At 39.5% G+C, this 22,057-nt stretch overlaps 1 protein-coding gene across 8 annotated transcripts in view; it reads left to right on the top strand.

Moving 5' to 3' along the window:
- Positions 1–22,057, top strand: part of TPK1 (thiamin pyrophosphokinase 1) — a 348,263-nt gene that overhangs the window by 250,950 nt on the left and 75,256 nt on the right. The window lies entirely within an intron of this gene.

Below are 22,057 nucleotides of genomic sequence, written 5' to 3'. Positions count from 1 at the left end.
AAAGACCGATTGGGCTTATTATCCAGGGAGGTCTTATTTTCAGGGAAACAGGGTATGTTGCTTGTATCTTTAAAATTTATATTGTTTTATTTGTTTCCTAGTATAATGTGATTGCTTATGACTATTAACCTATGACTATCACTAAGTGTTGTATCTTATGATTCTTGATGAATTCTATTCTATTCTATTTTATTTTTTCTTTATGTACACTGAGAGCATATGCACCAAAGACAAATTCCTTGTATGTCCAATCACATTTGGCCAATAAAGAATTTTATTCTATTCTATTAGCTAACTCTCTGTTTAATACTATATTTAACTGACATTGTTGCGCTAAAATTATGTAATTATAGCCACAATGTAGTTTTTAGTTTTTACCTTACTTTGTTTTTATGCAGATGGTTGATTTGTAATTTGGTAGAGTTAAAAGTAGCATAAAGAGAATTCTTGTGTGTGTGTGAAAAAGAGACAGAGACAGAGACACTTTGCTTTGGCTGAAGCACAGAAATATAGTTTTTCTAGCCAAATAATTTTCTGCCATGGAAAGTTCCTCAGAAGTATTTAATTTCAGTACTCCATCCATCCACCCACTCACCCACCCATACATACATCTCTTAAACTTAATCTGAAACAGAATACTTTTCAGGATAATGAATTGAAATGTAGAAGTAAACACTGTTTTTTAAACTTACAAGATTTAAAAAGAGTGCTTCATGCAAAGTTCATTTGATATTGAAATAAGAAATTATAATACTGTACCTTTAGAGCCAAAAAACTAGAATATATTCACAATTGAGGTTAAATAATTGCTTACTGCAAGTTATTGTGAACATGTAAATAATTTTGCAAATGAGACAGAATAAATACTGTATTTACAAACTGTTTTTAAATGCAGCATTGGACATGTTTTATGGTAATATACAGGCAAGTCCATGTAATCTCCTAAAGTAAGAAAGAATGACTGGCTCAAAGTCATTCATTTGATTTCTATGCAGGATTAGAATCAGGTCTTTCTACTGTTAGTCCAGTGCCTTAATCCAATAGTCCAAACTAACTTGAGGTAAATTTAGAAATCTGAAATTGATGTAATTTTGTTGACAACAGATAGTCATCTAAATTCTTTTTTTAAAGAGAAGTGCATTTCCTACAGTAAGTGCTGATGAATAAATCGTTATGACCGGGGACCTTACAAAATTGTTACATCTTGGTCACTAGGTTCCAAAACTAAGTAAATATCCTGTGCTGTTTGTTGTTTACCAGGCTAGAGTCTTATTAATAGAATCAAATATTCTGCCTATCAATGGGAAAATGAAGAGTCAGATTAAAATACCTAAATATTTCAAATCCAATCATAGATAATATGTGCAAATAAGATCGACCACATTTGGGATCTAGTAAGACAAATACAAATCATTGTTAACAAACATAATACTACATGCAACTAAGGAACTCAGACTGTTATGTAGTGAAAGTAGACTATGACCCGAATAGTTGCATCAGGGAAAGAATTATGAAAAGAACCAAATAGGAGGCGTGCTTACTAATGTATTAATTTTTCCCTGTAATGTAACCATGTATGAATTGTTGTCGTGTATATTAGAATAGCTCTTTTACAGTAAATGTTGAAGTTCCACCTACTTTCATATCATAGGTAGGCCTCGAAACCAGGGATAGGATGCCTTATCTGGCTTTTCAGTTATATTTGATTCCATAATTTATAGATAATATAAGCTATGGATTGCTTTCCACCTATTCTTTGTGATGTGAAAAATTCAAGATAGTTTGTTTTGCTTTCATGTCCTGAATCAAAAAAATGGCCTGGATGTTTCACTAGCTTATTGTGGGCTATTTACTAGCTTATTGTGGGTTTCCCCCCATGCAATAGGGGGAAATAAAATCCTTAAATTTGTTTTAGATTGAGTGTAATTTCTAAATTTGAGCACTTACCTCATACTTACTATCGTAGTATATTTTTTTGCTATATTTCATACCACGGGTGAAAACTTCTATCATACATCGATTTCAAAATGGCTGCAAGGTGAGCAGTCATGGAATATGATGAAAGCTTGACCATTTAAGTATATAATGTTATACTAAAGTCAAGCTATCCATTAAGATTGTTATAATCTGATGAGCTGTTTGTACAGAAAACCTGTTTGAATTCCCCCTCAGAAATCACTTTAAACTGTGCAGGTGAAAGACTGCTTAATGGAAAACAGTAATTTCTTCATTCTATATTGTACTTTATGAGAAGGGAAATAGAAAAATATTTTATGTGCAAATCAAAGCTATTTCTTTCTCTATTTTAAAAGAGCAGTTATGTCTTTGAAGGAATTGCTAAAATGCTTATGATTATGAGTCATTCAGATTATGAGCTTTTTAAATACATGTAAACACATACACTTTATTTTCTGTTATTGTTGATCTTAGATATATGAAACTTCAGACTTTTTATACATTTTATAAATTATATTTTATATTTATCTTTTTTGGATCAAAAATAAGATGATGTCCTATTGTCTTCATATCTATATTTCTACTTGAGGGGTCCTTTCTGGTCTCTGAGCTTGGTTGTTTTCTTACAGATATTTCATTACCCAAACTAGGTAACATCATTGGAACTACTAAGGAAGTAGGCTTGTTCTCAATTTATATTATAGTGACTTGCCGTTCAGTGTTGGTGGGAGTGATCTTGCTGGTTTTTGGGTTGGGCTGTTTACTGTTAGCTTATTTGACAGTTATTTATATTATTTACTTTTTGATTGTTGGTCTGCTGTTAATCTTAGTATAATCTATGCTTATTTGGAGAGTGTTTGCTGGTTAGGGTTTGCTGGTAGATGACTCTTGGTTTTTCTTTAGAGGCTGCTATGTTTTTTGATTTACTTAGAATATTTTGGAGGACTTTGATTGGTTTATGTGCTACAGTGACAGGCTAGGCAATGGCAGTGGGCTGAGTGACATCGGCTGTAGACCAGATGGTGATAGGCCAAGTAACAGCAGAAGCTGAGTGGTGGTAGGCCAAGTAGCAATGGTGGGCCAAGCAGTGACAGACCGTGTAGCTGTAGCGGCAGACCAAATATCAGTTGGTGAGTGGTTAGCAGCAGCAGACCAAGCAATCATAGCAGTGCTGGGTTGAGTTTTGGCAGGCATATGCCTATCTAGGAAGCATGTCTTGGCCCCACTCAGGAGCCATAACTACAGCAAAGCAGTTGATGGGTGTGACTAGGAGAGCTTTTGCACAGCTCTGGTTTATGCACCAGTTGCAACCTTTCTGGGATCATGAGTCCCTGTGCTCAGTTACTCAAACACTGGTCATCACTTTTCTGGACTATTGCAATGTGGTGTACATGGGGCAACCCTTGAAATTCATTCATAAGCTTCAGCTGGTACAAAGTGCAGCCATGAGAGCAACCTTTGGCCTCCCAGGTTACCCATATTACACTGTTGTTTCACAAACTTCACTGGCTACCAATTTGCTTCCAAACACAATTCAAAATGTTGATTTTGACCTTTAAAGTTTTAATTGCATAGGTCCAGATTACTTGATGCCCTATTCCTCTAGAACAGGCCTATCCTGCCCACAGAAGTCGTACTTCGGATCATTGGTCAAAGAACTCCAAATATTGGGATTTAGAATAAAAGACTTCTCTGCTGCAATGCCAATTGTTGGAACACCTTACAGTAAAATCTGTTTCCATTCTTCTATCCTTCTGCAAGAACCTGAAGATCTGGTTTTGCCAGTAGACCTGGAGACCAAATGTAAATAGTTAACACATTTATATTGTATAGAGAAATCATCACAATTTTGGGGTTTTAGCAAACAAATGATTTAGAAATAGGTCCAGGAAAAAGACAGTACAGGCATCCATCCACCATTTGCAAGTTAGATCTTTTTCTTTCCCAGAAAATGGTTAGATATAGTATCACTAAAACTGTGATTTGGCCTCCAAAAGTGAATGTAAGCTGTTGTATTGGATAATTATATATAAAGCTTTTCCAATCAAGCTGTGCCTGATTTTGTGCCAATAATTTCAAAGCCATTAACTGCTGTGTTTATGCAAGATTTTCTTTAACTTCAGCATGAGCACCTCACTGATCGTAAACTATATATTGTTGCAATCATTATGTAGCTTGAGATGCATAAATCAAAAGCAGTTTTATTCACGTTCTTTTGAATTGTAGTTTGGAGCATGAAATTGTGATATATATTTGAAAGTACCATTAGCTGAAATTGCACTTAAATTCATAATAAATGCACAAGGTTTTATGTTAGGGAACCCTAACTAAATATGCTGTTGCATTTAGATGCTACTAAGTAGCTTCCAAAGTATTTCATTTCTTATAAATCTCTTAAACACTTTATAATTATGTGAATATGGTTTCTGTATTCCTGTTGAAAAGATTAAATGGAAATGTTGAAGGCTACCTGATAAATCCATTGCTGTGATAAGGTACATACTTCAAATATAATTTTAGTCCAAATTCTAAAGGCAGTGACCAATGAAGTTGAATAGGGAATATCTGTCAGCTGTCTCATGAGCTCAGCTAGGATCCCTAGGAAAGCCATTATCAATCAGTATCAGGCCTAGCTGCATTATGAGATAATATATAGCAGGCATTGGTGAAATTCATTTTTTTTTTACTACCAGTTCTGTGGGCATGACTTGGTGGATGTGGTGTGGCTTGGTGAGCATGGTGTGGCTTGGTGGGCATGGCAGTGGAAGAATACTGCAAAATCTCCATTTGCACCCCATTCTGGGTTGGCATTTGCCGGTTCTCCGAACTACTCAAAATTCCACTACCGGTTCTTCACAACCTGTCAGAATTTGCTGGATTTCACCCCTGATAGCAGGGGTGTCAAACTCAATGCCTGCGGGCTCGATGCATCACACACTGGCCATGCCCACCCCCAGTTTAGCGGGTGGAGTTGCAATACGTCACATGATGACAATGTGACATCATGAGTTTGACACCTCTGATATATAGTATTAAAAAATCATTGTAGAGATTATTGAATAATGTAATGTGTAGGACATTTTTAGTATTTAAGACGTATAATATATAGAGCTTGCTGCTTGAGCAGGGGAATAGACTAGAAGACCTCCTAGGTCCCTTCCAAGTCTGTTATTCTGTAATTCGGTGATGGTGATGATGAGAATACATGGGTTTTTTGTTTGCTTTCTTGGCCTTGCCTCCTTTGTTTATTCATTTATGTTTCTATTTCTGTGTGCCATTCTAGTTTTCTATTATTTTGAATGGTGAAACAAGAAAACCAACAACAAAACAGTTATTAAAATATAATTGAAAACAAACTCCTAAATATACTAAGGGCCAGAGTATTTGAAATAAAATAGTTTTCATCAACTTTGAAACAATAGGAGCCAGGCATAGAGTTAGCCTGACAATAAGAAATGCAAAGAATGCAGGATACTCCTGAGAAGGCTTGGTGCCTTACACATATTCTCTGTGCTTTGAACAGATGTGTGACTCTCGAAAGAATGATTTTAGATGTTCAGATGATGAAATCATGCATTGGGCAAGCTGATTCCTGTTAGGTCACAGTACCTTCCTATGTATGTTTGATCAGCTGTTAACCATTCTTCCTTGTTATATTTTGAAGCATTTGATCAAATTGAGTGGCCATGCGATGATGGAGACTGGTTGGGTGTTTTAGCCAGGATCCATGCAGTTCGTCCAGGCCAGGTGTATTTTCCAGTTCTTGACCTTTTTTGATTGTTTTGTAAGCATGTCAGTTTTTATTACAATATTTTCCATTTTGTTTCGTGTTGTTGTTGAATATCTTTGATCCAGGAAGCAATTTTGTTATGTTCCACTGGGTTTTCCCACAGTTCTTTCCAAAAGTTCAAAGTTTTTTCTTTACATGGATGAACATTAGTTTAGACTTGATTTTCATCAAGGGACCAGTAGAAGAGATGTTGGTTTCTTCTGAACTGGACATTTTCACAATATTGTTTTATTCGTCCTTCGTATCTTTCAATTTTCCTTACTGTTGCTATTGCATGTTGTTTTAGTTCTTTCATGATTTCTGTTATTGTTTTTTCCTCCAAGTTATATTTTTTGTGTAAACTATTGTTCAGCTTTTTCTTCTTTAGTTTTCTTTCTTTCAAGTACTTCAAATTGCTGACATTCCCTCGTAATTCTTTAATTTTATTTTTAAGTTAAATTTTCTACTTTGGTGTTCCAGTGAGTTTCTTTTTTGGCATTTTATAACCTAGTTCTGCAGTTATAACGGCAGCTGTGCTATACATTAGTTGGTTGGTTTCATATAGTGTGCTGGATGGGATGGAAGTTAAAATGTTGTTACGGCAGTTCTTTCACTCATTTGCTATCACTTCATGAATGGTAGGTAGTCTTTTTCTTTCTACATTTTCTTTGATGTGGTTTTCAATTTTTCTTTCAGCATTTTTGCTAGATCACTTTAACTCTACATTTTCGAGTTATTGCACAGGAGGGTCTTCATCCTATATGTTGGTTTCTTCCACTGGCTCGTCAGTTTGTTCAGGTGTTGGAAGAATTTCTTCAGCCTGTTCATCTTTACTTCTTGTTTTCTTTTTAGCCAAAATTTCTAGATGTTGCATTTCCGCTTGTGTGAAAACTTTATTACGGATGATGAAGCGCCTTTGATCCATTAATCTTTGTTCAGTTATGTCATTTTCCAGGTTTTTTCCTTCCATAGTTGCATCATTCTTTTTTAAAATCCCCTGGCTTTTGGTTCTGCCTTGTAGTAATATTTGATGATTTCTTGATTTTCTTCAGTTGTCCAAGTTTTGCACTTTTGTTCCAATCGCTTTGCAGTTGCACATTCTGGTTCCTTGGCAGTAACAACTGAGCCCTATAGCCCTATAGCCCCTTTTTCAACAGATGTCCAGGAGCCATCTGACATGGTCCTTGTTGACCCAGGCAACGACCGACCCAATGTGGAATTTTGATGATTTCTTCTCATCTTTAGTGATGGTAGGTGGCTGGGTTGGTACACGTTGGCTAAACTACTACTGATCCAAAGACGATAATTCCATAACCATAGAAACCACACTGGATAGCTGTCCAGGCCCAGCCACAGCAGGAAAGTGGTCTACCTTCCTGTTTGGTGGTAGGAAGGCAGAATTTTTATTTATTATTATTATTATTTATATTTTATTCATTGAACATGAAACTCAGCCAATGGAACCTTCAAAAATGCATTACAAATATCATTGATTGGTGCTAATAGTTGATACGGATTGCTGCCAGCGTTCTAGTATCAACCAGGTACCTTCTTAAAATATAAGATGTTCCGAGTAGCCCAGTTTTTTGTTGATGTATCTTATAAAATTCTTGGAAATGGTACCATTTTGCTGCATTCACATATTAAATGTGAAACAGTTTCAACTTTGTTGTTGCAAAATCGGCAATTTGGATTGTCAATGGATTTTTGTATCTTCGCTTTCATGGCATTAGTTTGTAGTGCTTGTTCTTGAGCAGCCAGTATTAGACCTTCCATTTCTTTCTTGATGGTTCCCATCTTAAGCCATGTCCATGTCAAGTTGTCATCACATTTTCTTTCAATGTTTTTCAAGTGCTGTCCATGCAAAGCTTTGGTTTTCCATCTATTTAATCTGTCATCTACCTGTTTTTCCTATTATTATTATTATGTGGTTAATCTTTGGTGAGATTCACAGCCTTTGGGGCTGGTTTTGGTAACTTAACAGCTCAACAGCTCGAGTCCTAACCAAGGACTTAGGAGGATACAAGCTGTTCCAAGTAGGATGGTTTTTTATAGAATCAGAATGTTCAAGTCTGATAAATTTAAAATTTCCAAATAGCGAGGTAGCCCTTTAGATATTGCTCCAAGGGCTCCAATTACAATCGGGACAATATACAATTTTTTTCCCCACAGTCACTCAACTTCAATTTGCAAGTCCCGGTACTTTGTGATTTTTTTTTTCTTGTTTATCTTCAATTTGTGCATCTCCGGGTATTGCAATGTCAATGAACCATACTTTTTTCTTTTCAACTATTGTTATGTCAGGTGTGTTGTGGGCCAAGTGCCTGTCAGTCTGAATTCTGAAGTCACTCAAGATCTTGACTTTCTCATTCTCTAAACTCTTCTGAACCTGATGTTCCCAGTGGTTTTTGCTGTACTCAAATCCAAACTTTTGGCACAATTTCCAGTGAATTATCTTACCAATGCAGTCATGGCGTTGTAGGTAGTCAGTTTGTGAAATTTTGCTTCACCCACTGATCAAGTGGTCTCATCTTTCTCATTACAGAGGCGACATTTGTTTTTGGTGATAAGATGTTGAATTTTTGTCTTCATGCAGTTTGTGGCAAAGGCTTGTTCTTGAGCTGCCAAAATAAAGCCTTCTGTTTCTTTTTTCAGTGCTCCTGATCTTAACCAGTTCCAAGTTAGCTTTTGGTCAGATTTGCCTTCAATATTTTTCAAGTATTGGCTATGCATAGCTTTGTTTTTCCAATGTTCAGCTTGCTTCTCAATTACTTCTTTCTTATATTCAGCTTTTGACTTAGTTGTCTTTAAAAGGCCTCCTTATTTACTTCCTTAATTATTGGTTCTTCACTTTTCTGGATGTAATCATTCAAGCTGTGTTTTTCTTCTTCCACAGTCTGTTTTACTTGTAGGAGCCCTTGACCACCCTCTGCTCTTGGTAGATATAATCGGTCAACATCACTTTTAGGCTGCAAAGCATGATTCATTGTCATAAGCTTCCTTGTTTTTATGTCCAAATTGTCCAACTCTCTCTGGGTCCAGGCATCTTTTTGGATCAAAAATGTCTTTCCAGTTGTCATCCATTCATCATTTTCAGGTGTTTTTAAGATTTGGTTCATTTAGACTGCCAATTTTTTGTGCACACTTGTAAATGCCTTTAACCAGAAGCCATGTAACTCGTCTGGTCCAGGTGGACTCCAGTTCTTCACTTTTCTTGATTGTCTTTGCACCATTTCTTTTGTTATTTTCTTCCATTTTATGCACTTTAATAGAATCCTCAATCTGTTTGATCCATTTTGCATTTCTGTTGTGCTTCTTGTTGTTTTCACACAAATTCTTCCAGAATTTCAGAGCTTTCTCTTTATCTGGCTTTTTATTTGTTGTTACTCCATTTCCACTTTTTAAGCTCTTATAAAACAGGTGCCGATTTGCTCTGACCTGTGAGTTTTCCTTGAATTGAGTTACTTGGTTTTCATATCTTTTCATCTTTTCAGCAACGGCAACAACCCTCTGCTTCAACTCTTCAATTACTATCGCTTTATTCTCCAAATCGTGTCTTGCTTCCAGGCTGCTTTTGACCTGCTTGTTCTTTAGCTGACCTTGCCTTAGGTTCTTCAAGTTGCTCAAGTCTTCACGAAAATTTTTGATCTTCAATTCCAACCGAATTTCCCATTTAGGCTTCCTCTTCTTGCCTCTTTGATTCTTTTGTATTTTCAAACCCAATTCTTTGGTGGTTATGAATGCTGCTGCATACATCAGCTGGTTTGTTTCAGCTAATGTAGTGGTTTGAATGGTTTGCACAGCCTCATTGACCTTTTTTAGTACCTTTCTCAATTCTTTCCAGTTCACTTGGTTCAGCTTTGGCAAACGTGTTCTTTCAGCATCTTCCATTTGATGCTTTATTTTCTCAGCTAATTGAGCACTATCTGTTGGTGTTTGTTCTTCAGTGCTTCCATGTTCTTTGTCTTCATCCATTTCAACATTCCTTTCCCTCCCTCTCTTCCTCAGTTTGCTTTTGAGCCTGCAAACCATTCTTGATGTTACTCTTCTTTGTTGGTATACTCAGACCATTAGTTGCTTTCTCTTCAATTTCTGTTAATTCTGCTGTAGTGAGAAATTTGTGGCTTAGAATTACACATCGTTGGTCCATTAGCCTTTGTTCACTGATATCACAGTCCGTGTGGTTCACCTTCCAAATCTGATACATTCGTTTTTGAAAGCCACATTTTGCTGGCTCAGACTGATAGTAAGCTTTCATAATAACCATGATATTTGGCATGTTGTGCTCCAAAAGACAATCCGTTTGCATTCAAAAGTCCCACAAGATCTTCACCTTCTCATTTTTGATAACTTTTTCCACTTTATGCTCCCATGACTTTTTAGATACTGGTAATCTTATTTTTTACATAATGACCAGTGGATTAATTTAGGAACTCAGTCATTTCTAACTTTGTAATCAGTTGGTCCGATTTTGCTGCATTCACATATTAAATGTAAAACAGTTTAGACTTTGTTATTGCAAAGTCAGCAGTTTGGGTTGTCCATGGATTTTTGAATCTTTTGCCCAGTTCCTGCCAAACTGGTAGTGAAGATAACAGTGCTTCATGATGTCATGCTGGCTATGTGACAATAGGAATGATTTCAGACAGTGCTAAGTCATTGGCCATTGAAACAGAGATAAGTATCAGCCCCTACAGCTAGGACTAGCAGAGTAAAATGCACAGGGATTCCTCTTTTTTTTTAACTAGTTCTACCTTTTTTATCATTAACTCAAAATGGTGCGCATACCTAATGCTGCTGTGTCTTATTTTTCCTACAACAATCTTGTGTAATGATTGGATTAAGATAAAGTGAATGACCTAGAGTCACCTGGCAGTCTTTGGTGCCTAAAGGTGTCCCAGAACCTATGGTCTTCTGGTTTCTAGCCCAGTATTTTAATCACTACACCAAACTGGCTCTCTGTTATGCATTCATTAATCCATTAACGTAAAATATGATGTTGGTAAATTTTAATATTGAGTAAGTGCATTTCCATATACAGATTCTCTGGCACTGGGTCACTCAAGATAGCATTTGCAACCCTATCCAACAACCTGACTTTTTGAATTATTCATGGATTTTCTGCTTTGAAACCATTAATTTTATTACAAATATGTATTACATCAAATAACATTTAAAATATAAACAACAATTCAAGAAGCAAGAAAAATTAATTTTGAAAAGTTTACAGCTACTAGTTTCCTTCTCCTTGTACTCTATAATCACCTGTCTAGATTTTTTTTAGATGTCTTCACACAGAGAGACAGATTTGCAAAAAAGCACAGTAGGTGATGTATTTTTAATACCCAGTTTGCTTACTACTTTGTTTGAAATCCAGGTGAGTTAAAAGCAGACCCAGAAAGTTGCTCTTGAAATAGCATAGACAATAGTTGATTGTGTTGTATCATGGGTTTGATTACGTTTGGCTTCATACTATTGAATTGCGGTTTCCTGGATAGTGCATCTGCCAGAAAATCCCCCCCCCCCGGAGGTATCTGAGCGTAAATTCAAACCGTTTAAAGTACTGAGCCCATCGTGCTTGTTTTGGAGAGAATTTCCTTTGGGTCTTTAGGGCTTCTAAATTTTTATGATCCGTCCAGACTTCAAAAGGGATCTTACTCCCCTCTAGGAAATGTCTCCAGGTTAAAAGAGCCCATCGAACTACATAAGCCTCTTTTTCCCAAATGGCCCACTTTTGCTCAAATTCATTCAATTTTTTGAATGTGTAAGTGCATGGTTGTAATTGGTCTTTCTCATTTTTCTGAAGCATGACCGCTCCTATCGCCACATCGCTAGCATCTGCTTGTATGACCAACGGTTTCTCTGTGTCCAGGCTCTTTAGGATTGGTTCTGCTGAAAACAACAATTTAAGTTTTTCAAATTGTCCAGTTCAAAGGCTAGTTCAGTTTTGAGTTACCCCCCCCCCCTTCGTTTTTAAGAGCTTGGTGATGAGGAGAGCAATTTTGGCAAAAGCAGGGATAAACTGCCGGTAAAAGTTGGCGAATCCCAGGAAGCTTTGCAACTGCGTATTCTGGGTGGTTCCCAGTCAAGTACCAATTACACTTTCGAAGGATCCATTTCTATGCCTTGGTGTAAAATGTGGTATCCTAAGTAATCAATTTTTCTTGGTGGAATTCGCATTTGGAGAGTTTAGCATAAAGTTTTGCAGAGCGAAGTTGGTTCAGAACTGCCTGGACTAGTTTTATATGTTCTGCCTCGGTCTCAGAATATAACAAAATGTCATCAATACAGACTATGTAACCCTTATATAAATGCTCCTGCAACACTTCATTTATTAATTGCATAAATACTGCAGGGGCCCCTTGTAGCCGAAATGGTAGCACTTTGAATTGATAGCATCCAAGAGGGGTGTTAAATGCCATTTTCCATTCATCTCCCTCCTTAATTCTGATACGGTAGTAAGCCTCCCTTAAATCCAGCTTTGAAAACATTCTCCCTTTAGCGAGGTGTGCTAGCATATCCTTCATAAGTGGGAGAGTATGTATATTTTTCATACTGATAGAATTCAAATTTCGAAAATCGACACATAAGCGTTTAGAGCCATCTTTTTCCTCTCTAAACAACACTGGAGCTGCAACTTTTGGCCAGGCTGATTCAATGAAACCCCTTGCTAGGTTTTCTCAATGAATGCCCTCAGTTCTTCCAGCTCCCTTGGAGACATGCTATACATCTTGGGTTTAGGGAGTTTGTCTCCGGGTAGAATTTCTATTGCACAGTCAGTGGAGCAGTGGGGGTGGGGAAGCTCATCAGATGCTTTTTCGCTAAAAACCTCAGCCAAGTCCTTATATTCTTTGGGTATGCCCTGGGTTGGCATAGTGTAAGCAGGCATTGATGTTTCTAGGTGCTCTGCCCCCTCAGTTTCTATGTCTGGATTCTCAGCAAAAGTCATGTGCATCTGCACTCTTATGATGCCTTGCTTCCAATTAATTTGGGGGTTCCATTTTTTCAGCCATGCAAGACCCAGAACTAGTGGCCATTACATGCCAGGCTCCACTATAAATGTAGGCATTTCCTCATGGCTTCCGATGCCTATCTGTAGAGGCTCAGTGGCAAATGAAGCTGGCTCCCCCCCCTGCTATTGACCCATCTAGTTGGCAAAAAACTATGGGGCTTTTCAGCTTCCTTACATTAATCTTCAACTTCCTTAGCAGGGTTGGGCTGATCAAACAGCGGGTGCACTCCGAGTCCACTAAAGCTGAGATTTTCATCCCCCTCTCCCAGTTGGGGATAAACATTCTTAGGGAAAGGGGAAGCGGTTTAATTGGTTTGCTTACCAGTGGTTCATCCTCTGGATCACTTCTGGATGAGTATGGTTCCTCCTGCTGTGAAGCCAAGGTTTCCTCCCCAAAGAAGGGAGCGGGTGGTGATTTTACGGTCTGCCTACTCCTCAGGGCCGTCTCCTTTCTGCGCTGGCCAGATTTCGTGGGCTTTCCCCCAATGGGTGGTCTGGTTTCTTAGCCAGTGCCTGAGAACGGCATTCTGCAGCTCGGTGCCCCTCTTTTCCACACTTGAAACAGGCTAAGGATTTCGGATTTTGTTGTTTGTGGTTTAAAAGGTTCTTGTTTCCATTGGGGTGGGGGATGTCTTCCACATTTGTCCTGCTCGGTACTGATTTCTGGCCATGTCAATCTCTGCCTCTTCAGCAATGAGATACCACTCATGTAGGTGGTTTGGGGCACCTCAGGCCACACAAGCATTGTAGAGGTCAACACTCAGCCCATCCTTGAACCAGCTTACCAGGATATCATCTGGCCAGTTCACATGACATGCCAGGTTTCAGAATTCTTCAATATACTCTGCCACTGGCCAGCATCCCTGCTTCACAACTTTAATGTGGTTGCGTGCTTTGCAGTCTGCGAGGGGGTTCTCGAACCGTCATCGCAGGGTCATCATGAAACGGTCAAAGTCCTGCAGTTCTGGTGCATTGGCATCATGTAAAGTCACCATCTGTCTGGTGACAGCTTCTTCTAGGGCTAGGGTAACCACTTGCACTCGGGCTCCTTCGGTTCAAATATCACACCCATATTCTTGCATGTAGGTGAGCACGTGTGCCACAAATAATCCCAATTTTTTCAGATTCCCATCAAATTTTACCCCCAGGGAAGGAGTTTTCCTTTCTAACTGCAGGTTTCAGGGTCAGTTAAGGGTGGGCCCCAACCCATGCGCCAACTGGGGGGAGAGTTTTCTGTGTTCCTTGCTGTTGCTGCTGTGCCATCAGCTTGATCAGCAGGGACCAGAGGGGGTTAGTTCCTCTGGCATCAACCCCGTTTGCCGCCCTTCCAATGCTTCTCGGTTGCCGGTCTGGCTCCCCCCAGATGTTGAGATTTTCCAAAATTTCCATCACCAACTGGGTTACATGCATCTTCAGAGGATCCTCTCTCAGCAAGGCTTCATTTAGCTCCTCCTGATCAGAGGGGGCTTCTAACTCCAATTTCCACTTTGGTTTTCGGCTACCTCGGGTAAGAGTGACTCCTCTGGTTCTCCCTTCCCAGCCATCTTTCATCCCGATTCCGATTGACCAACGGGGTTTTTTGGGGTCCTCCAGGCTCACCTCGTTCTCTCTCCCAGGGTACAAGGAGCAGATCTCTGGTTGTGGAGGGGTTCCATCTCCCTCCAGCAGTCAGTTCCCCCTTGTTCACTGTTATGCTCAGACATGGTATGCAGAGTCCCCTCTGTAGAGTAAAATGTTGTCTCTCCTGGTTGACCACTTTGCAGAGAGATGCTGCTTTATGTAATGGCTCCTCTCCTAACTTAAGAAAGTAATGACTCTTGAAACGGATTATTTCAAAAGGAACCTTTAATCAAGCAGGATGGAAACCATTAGAGGCAAAGCAGCATCTGAAACCCTTTAGGCAATACAAGTGGGATTAAACTGATAATGAACCCTACCCTTTGTCCGAATGCAGATTCCGACCAATACACAAGTGTGAAGATGTTTCCTTAACTCTTCTGCTCTGAAAGACGAATAAAACACACATTCCCATGGCTATCTCTAGTTAGACATTAAAGTAAGATATCCCACATGGCCATCATAAACATCCCTTCAGAGGTGCTGGGATCTTCAGTTTTCTGTTGACAGAAAACCAGTTGTAAAGTTGTAAAACTCAGTTGATCCAGGTACAGCTAGTGATTTAACTCCGAGCCCCCCACCTCCCAATTGAATGGCAGTATCACTTTTAGGGATCTGACAGGCTTTTCATAATGAAAAATAAGACAAGTTACATTTTTAAATAATATAGTTTTATAATCTGTTATTCAGAACTGTTTCTCGGGGAAGAAGAAAAAATAAAATAAAATTCATTTACTATTCCAAAACAATTAATTCATAAAACAATAGCAGAAGTAGCAAAAACACATAGTCAAGCATGTGACTATGCCTAAAAAGCAGTGGAATTAAAAAACAGATAACCTATTCTTTTTAAGAAGGAGTTTATTCTTCATAAAATTGACTATCCTTCCCAATCTGAAAGATAAGATTATCTATGACTAAATAACATGTTTTAACAGAAGTTAAAATGTATTAAATCTAATTCAATTTCAGCCTGTGCAGATGTCCTTGTATATGAGGATATATCATTTTTGCTTCATAAAGATTCATTTTCAAGTAATCTGTTCTATTTGTATGCTTGTATGCTTACACTTGCATTTATGTAATCTATTTTATTTTATCATCCCATACTATGTTACAAATTCATTCCTAATATCCTTTGTAATCTTCCAAAAAAGTAGAATTCTGTAGAATTAATTAATTAGCCCTGTGACTGTGGTGAGAAATGAGATGTCAGGAAGAGCCACATTCTGCTTTAAGACACTTGCATAGGTTTGAGGAAGTACTGTCATTTGAGCTACTGCAATATGTTTAGTAACAAGTCACTGAAATAGGACAAGGTGAGAGAGATATTTAATTTGACTATGCCTTCTCCATGGACAAAATTTTACTTTTAAAGTATAGTTTAAAATGGGCAACTTATATGTGCTTGTTTCTGATATTACATATTATAACCTAAAACTAAATAGTATAAAAAGAATAAGGATCATGTTCAGGAGTAGAATAATGGCAATGACAATGGCTCAGCAATTCACAAGAAGCCCCAGTAATTCCTGGACAGTTTTAATGGGGACTTGCTAGTCAGTTAAGATTCTAAATATAAAGCAGGAAGACACTTCACATCTGCTTTCACATCAGTGAGAAACTGGAGCACAACAAGCCAACTTCTTTTCCTTTCCAGTGTCCTCAGTTGTTTAGCTGCAAAGGCACCATCTAGTTTGTAGAGTTGCCTACTGCTTATATATAAGAGAAAATTGTTCCAACCAAATGATACATGGAAATTCTTAAATCATAAAAGAATTAATTAGTACCATGTCCTTCAACAGATACTAGCCAGCCAAGCTGATGCTGAAGAAGAAAAGCCCAGCCTAGTCCTGATTATAACTATTGGGTAGAAAGAACAGGATTAGTCTCAGCATGAAGAACAGCCTGGGCTGTTCCAGAATGACATTATCCTTAATTTCCTTAATCTTCACAACACTTAGGACTGGTTTGTTACTTTAGTATGACATGCATCCAGCAATATAAATTATGAGTATTTTGATATATTTGAGAATTATATACTTCAGGTCTGTTATTAATATACATGCAGAAGAAAATATGTATCTCAACTGAATTGTGCATGCACTTTTTGATTGAATTTATTGAATCATTGAGTGGCAAAAAACAGCAAACCCCAACCTTTGTCGCTTGGTGGGAGGGGAACTGTGCTGCATAAGCAGTGAGGCAGTGTGCACATACATGCACAGCTCAAATTGTGTAAATTGAACTGCACGCACATATGCATATACCCTGGCTTGCCGTTCGCACAAGTCAAGCTGTGTATACATTCACGTGCACCACCCTGACATTTGGGTGGTCTGATTGCAAATAGACCACGCACGGTAGTGGGCTGTGGCCCAGGAATTAGGAATCCCTGGTATACAATATACAAAGATTTTTTTTTGTCTTTATTCAATTTTATTCCAAATGAATTCATATCAGCCCACAATACAACAAATAACATTAAAAACAATGTAAGTAATAGGAAAACCAAACTAGAAAAGAAGAAAAAGAAGTAAAAATAATACCTTATTAGATACCACAAAGCATCATATCTAACATTTAACAAAGGAGGCTCCAGATACTAGGCCAAACCCTGGGAGAACAGCCAAATCTTTATGGTCCTCCGGAACACCAACCATATTGGATCTTAAGTAGAACCTTATTCTAGAGAGCAGTGCTGCAACAGGGAAGCTGCACTTCCTGGGTCTTGATATTGTTTAATTAAAGAAACCCATAGAGTTGCAAACTTGTCATTTTGAATTAATTCATTCAGTATGGTGATAACCTAAATGGTAATGCACTATATGTACAATAGAAATCGATTGAGGAAAAAATAATCTCACAAATGGATTTGGCCCCATAGTCCTCTCATATAGTACCATACAGTTATGTCACAAGAAGGTAGCCTTGCTGCCCTAATGTCTTTTCAGAAGAGTAGAATGTGGAATGGCATGAGGGCAACTATGGAGAAAGCAACTACACACTGAGTATCTGAATTCAATCACTTTCACTTATGGCAACAGGAATAATCATATTAAATTATATTAAAATCTGAGCTGATACTGTAGTTTGTGTTCCATAGAACTGAATGTTCTTTATAAATGATTATGTGATAACCCGGTGTTGTCTGGGTATTTATTTATAGGGGGAAAATGTCTGTACCAAACGTAATTTCTAATGTTAGATTTTCTCCCTTACTAGAGGGAGCCCCCTTATGGAGTACTGTAAAGCCATTACCAGGGCAACTCCACTGTGTTGTACACTAGAAACCATTTTAAGGCACAACAGGCTATATCGTAACAAAACACACATCCCGAGAGTTATTAGGGGTGTCTTACCCCCACAATATTTGTTTCCAGAGAGTAAGTCATTTGTGTACCAAATTTGGTTGAGATTGCTCAAGGCGTTCCAGAATTATACTGAAACATACACACGCACACAGCCATTTATATATAGATAGATAGATTTTACTGGTCAGAAAACCAGATGTTGAGAAAATAGTGCCAGCCTTTGATATGCTATCTAGAAATTCTGGTGAAGCTAGTAATCCAACTTAAAACACCGATCAAAGCCAACAACAACATTTCCTTCACTAGAGATCATGGAGACAGACCTATAAACAACAAATATGTAGGATATTTAATGGCCAGCAAGGATCTAGGCAAGCAGTCCAAGGTTATATTTACCTTTATGTTACAGATTGCAAGGATGCAAGCAATTACCAATTTGTTCGTGTTAAAGATGTTTTCATTTTGTTTACCACTAAGTAAAACAGATCATTAAAAGAACCACCTCCCCCAAAGCATGCCACTATACAGTAAATTAATAATAAACTGTGGGTTACCATAGGACTAATTTTTTCAGCCTTCAATTATGTATTATTTATGTTTTAGTTTAAAGCCAAATGTAAAGAATTTTTAGGGTTGTTAAATCAAAATATTGTATAAGTGTAAGAAAAATTATTAAAGCTGCATAATAAAGACAATGTGGAAAAAAACAGATTTGGTTTGGATTAAATACTCCTTGGATCTTCTTTATATATCTGAAGTTAAAAAATGATCTTTATCTTCCATCACCAGATATAAAATGAAAATAGAGAAAGACCAGAATCAATTTTTCTGATTGATCAAGTTTGTTGTTGTTGTTTTTAAAAATGGTTTAATAAGATAAAAATCAATATGGTCACATTATATAACATGTTTTTGTCAGCAGTAACATTCATAAAAGCATAGTCGGAAAAAACACCTGGAACATCAGAAAGAAAGAAATTAAAGGTTTTTTTGACTTTGCCAGTTTGGAACTGGCTAAAGCATAAAAGAGAAGTGTCAATATTTCCTCAACTTATTTTTTCTCTCTCTCTCTTTTCAAATTTAAAACTGAAGTATGAATCTACATCAAATCACATTGCTTTATTTGTGTCCAAGAGAGATGTCTCTTCTGTGCGAGGGTCAGATGAGAATCAGATTAGATTTGGTAGATAACTGCACTTGTGGATCCAGATAACTTAGGTTGCTTATTTATTTATATTGTTGTGATATGTGCTAGACTTTATATGCTCCACCTAACTAGTTTTTGTAGTGTAGCCATCCTTGTGCTGAGGCAAGAACCCTCTAGCAAAAAAAAAAAAAACATTGAAATTCTATCCCAAAGATGCTTTTTCAAGAGGCAACTGGACTTTCTAGTTCTTTGAAGACATTCCGCTTCTCATCCAAGAAGCTTCTTCAGCTGCTTGGATAAGAAGCTGAACATCTTCAAAGAAAAACCAAAAAGTCCAGTTGCCTCTTGGAAAAATACCTTTGGGATAATCATGACCTGGATGACTGAGAAGCCCCATAGACCTTTGAAATTCTATTTATGACAGTGATAGACTTTTAACATGTACTTAATATTTCAACATTTTTAAATGTATAGCATTGTATCTTCTTTTTTAATCGGTTTTAAATAATTTAAATGAAAGCTCTAATGGACAAATAAGATGAATTAATAACTGGTTACTTAATCCAAAATATAAAATAAGATACATGATTAAAACCTTCTCACTGTTTTTTTCTAAAACTGGAAATTTGAATGCATTGTTCTCTCGAACTGTACTAAACTTGCTCACGATCCCTCTTGCTTTGGTCACCTCCCATTTGAATTATTGCAATACACTTTACATGAGAGTGGTGTTGAAGATCTCAAGGAAACTTCAACTGTTCTAGAATGCAGACATATAAACAGTAATTGGGACCCCAAGGTTTCCTCATGTAACACCTTTATGTACAAACTGCACTGGCTTCCATTTTCTTGTAGAACACAATTCAAGGCCCTGGTTATCACCTTTAAAGCTCTATATGGTACAGGGCCATATCTCTAAGGACATCTACCTATCCTATGAGGTCATATAAGATGGGTATACTTAGGGTGACCAGACGTCCCGCATCTGGCGGGACAGGCATGACTTTTCATCATTTTTCCCGCGTCCCGCCCGGTTCTCAAAAAACCCCGCTTTATTTTGGCGCTCGCTGGCTCCCCCGCCCATCATCAGCTGCCGCTAGCTCGCTCGTTCCGTTCCCCTATCTATTCTATCTACACTAAAAATCTAAGCCAGCCCAGCCTGCCGCTCACTGATTGGCCTGGACTCCAGCCAATCAGTGAGCTGGCTGGGATGGAAAACGCGGCGTGCTTAAAGTATTCCATCCCAGCCAACTCACTGATTGGCTGGAGTCCGCTTAGCACGCCGCATGAGACGCAGGAGTCTCCATTTCATTTCGCCTTCGCAGCCGTTTGCTTTGTTTTGCTGCTTCACTGGTGAGTAAACCAAGAATTAGTAACCTGCGCGGGGTTAGTGAAACAGCCGCCGCCGCCCTCCTCTCCTTTCTTGTGTGCGAGAAAGGCGCCCTCTCGCCAAGCGCCGCCGCGCTGGTTCCTTCGCGCCCCTCCCACCCCTCTGCCTCCTCAGACCTCCACGCAAGAGCGGCAGAACGAACGAGCGGCCACGGCCGTCGTTTTAAACAAGGCTCCGCTCGCTGCTCATCCCACTCCGAGCTGGGAAAGGGGCACTTTGGCAGGGCTTCCGCAGCGCCCCCAAGGACCGTCGCGCGAAGTCGTTGTCGGCTGCTGCTGCTGCTGCTGAGGGCCTTTAGTAACCTGCGCGGGGTTAGTGAAACAGCCGCCGCCGCCCTCCTCCCCTTCCCTGTGTGCGAGAAAGGCGCCCGCTCGCCAGCCCGCACCAGCTCGCTCACCCTTGGGCTCCGGGGGCAGCACCTTCCCAGCTCCGCCGCTGCCGCGCTGCTTCCTTCGCGCCCTGCGGAGTTTTCCCTGTGTCTCCCAGGTCGCACCCATCCTGTGTGCGACAAACTAAGCAGGGCGCGAAGGAAGGCACTGGGGAGATGCTGCCCCGGGAGCCCAAGGGTGGGCGGGCGGACTGGCGAGCGGGCGCCTTTCCCTGTGTCTCCCAGGTTGCGCCCGTCCTGTGTGCGAGAAAGCCATCCAGGGTGGCTTTCCCAGCCTCCTTTCTGTGCCCCCGCCCCGGTTCCACCTCCTCCGGCTGGCGGCCAATGGGAGGGAAAGGCGGGAGAAAGAGCGAAGGCGACGATGGCGCTTCTCTTCTCCGCCCTCCGCTCGCGCCTCCATGCCCACCCCAGCTTCCCGTTCACCCCGGATCCAGCCACCTAAGCAGATCCCTCGCCGAGCGGCTCTTGCAGGAGATCCTCTAAGGAAAGGCTTGGCTCGCAAACTGTCTTCAGGAGCTGCGCAGGGCGAGCCCGGTTCTCGCCCTTACTTAAGACTGCGGGCCCGTCCTCGCTTGCGGGGAGCCGCCCTAATCTTGGTAACCGGCCGGACAGGCAGCAGAGCTTCCCGGCTGTTGCAAGATAAGGCGCACAGCTTCCTTGGGGAACCAGCGCTCACCGCCTCCTGCCCGCAAAGGGCTTGTTTGCTCTCTTCGGAGGATGCTCCCTTTTCAGGGCAGGGATTCCTCTTCCTCTCTCTCTCACACACACAAACACACACTCAATCATACTCTCTTTCACACACACAAACACCCCACTCATGCTCAACTTCCTTTCTCTCTAACACACACAAACACACTCAGTCATTCTCTGTCTCACATACACACACCACTCACAATCACTCTCACTCTTCCTTTCTCTCTCTCCTTCACACACACACCCCATTCTTAAGAGAGCTTTGTCCAGTGTATCTCAATTAGGGGTGGGGATGTTTTAAAGCTGGCCCGTTGCAAGATTTTTTTTTTTTTTTTTTTTTTTTTGGAACAGAGAACTGCCTGAATACAATCTGTATCATTCACTGGAACCAGAGGTTTACTCTTCCAAGCTTTGGGACTTGTGCTGGAGAGCCCATCCTTAGGGAACTTCTCTCTATTTGAATGTGTGTATTGAGACAGAGGGCTGTCTGTTTTCTTTTTTCCACTGAATTGGTGAAAATTACTTTGTAAACTTAAAAAAAAGAAAAGAAAAATGGGCTGGAAGGAAGAGAGAACACTATGAGTTAAGATGAGCCACAAGATTTTAGGGAAACAAGACAGGGAAAGAGCAGAAAGACAGAGAAGGTGAAGGTAGATAGGCAGAAGGAAGGAAGAAGGAAGAAATAGGAAGGAGGGAAGGTGAAAGGATGGAAGGAGGAAGGAACAGAAGTGAAGAGGAAGAGAGAAATGGAAAGAGCAGAAAGGTAGATAG

This window comes from Thamnophis sirtalis, unplaced genomic scaffold, assembly GCF_051295495.1.
Source record: "Thamnophis sirtalis isolate CommonGarterSnake01/CBP01778 unplaced genomic scaffold, rThaSir2_p1.2 scaffold_4, whole genome shotgun sequence".
In the NCBI taxonomy this organism is placed as follows: Eukaryota; Metazoa; Chordata; class Lepidosauria; order Squamata; family Natricidae; genus Thamnophis; species Thamnophis sirtalis.
The sequence above is the reverse complement of the archived record's forward strand: the minus strand, read 5'-3'. Positions and strand labels throughout refer to the sequence as shown.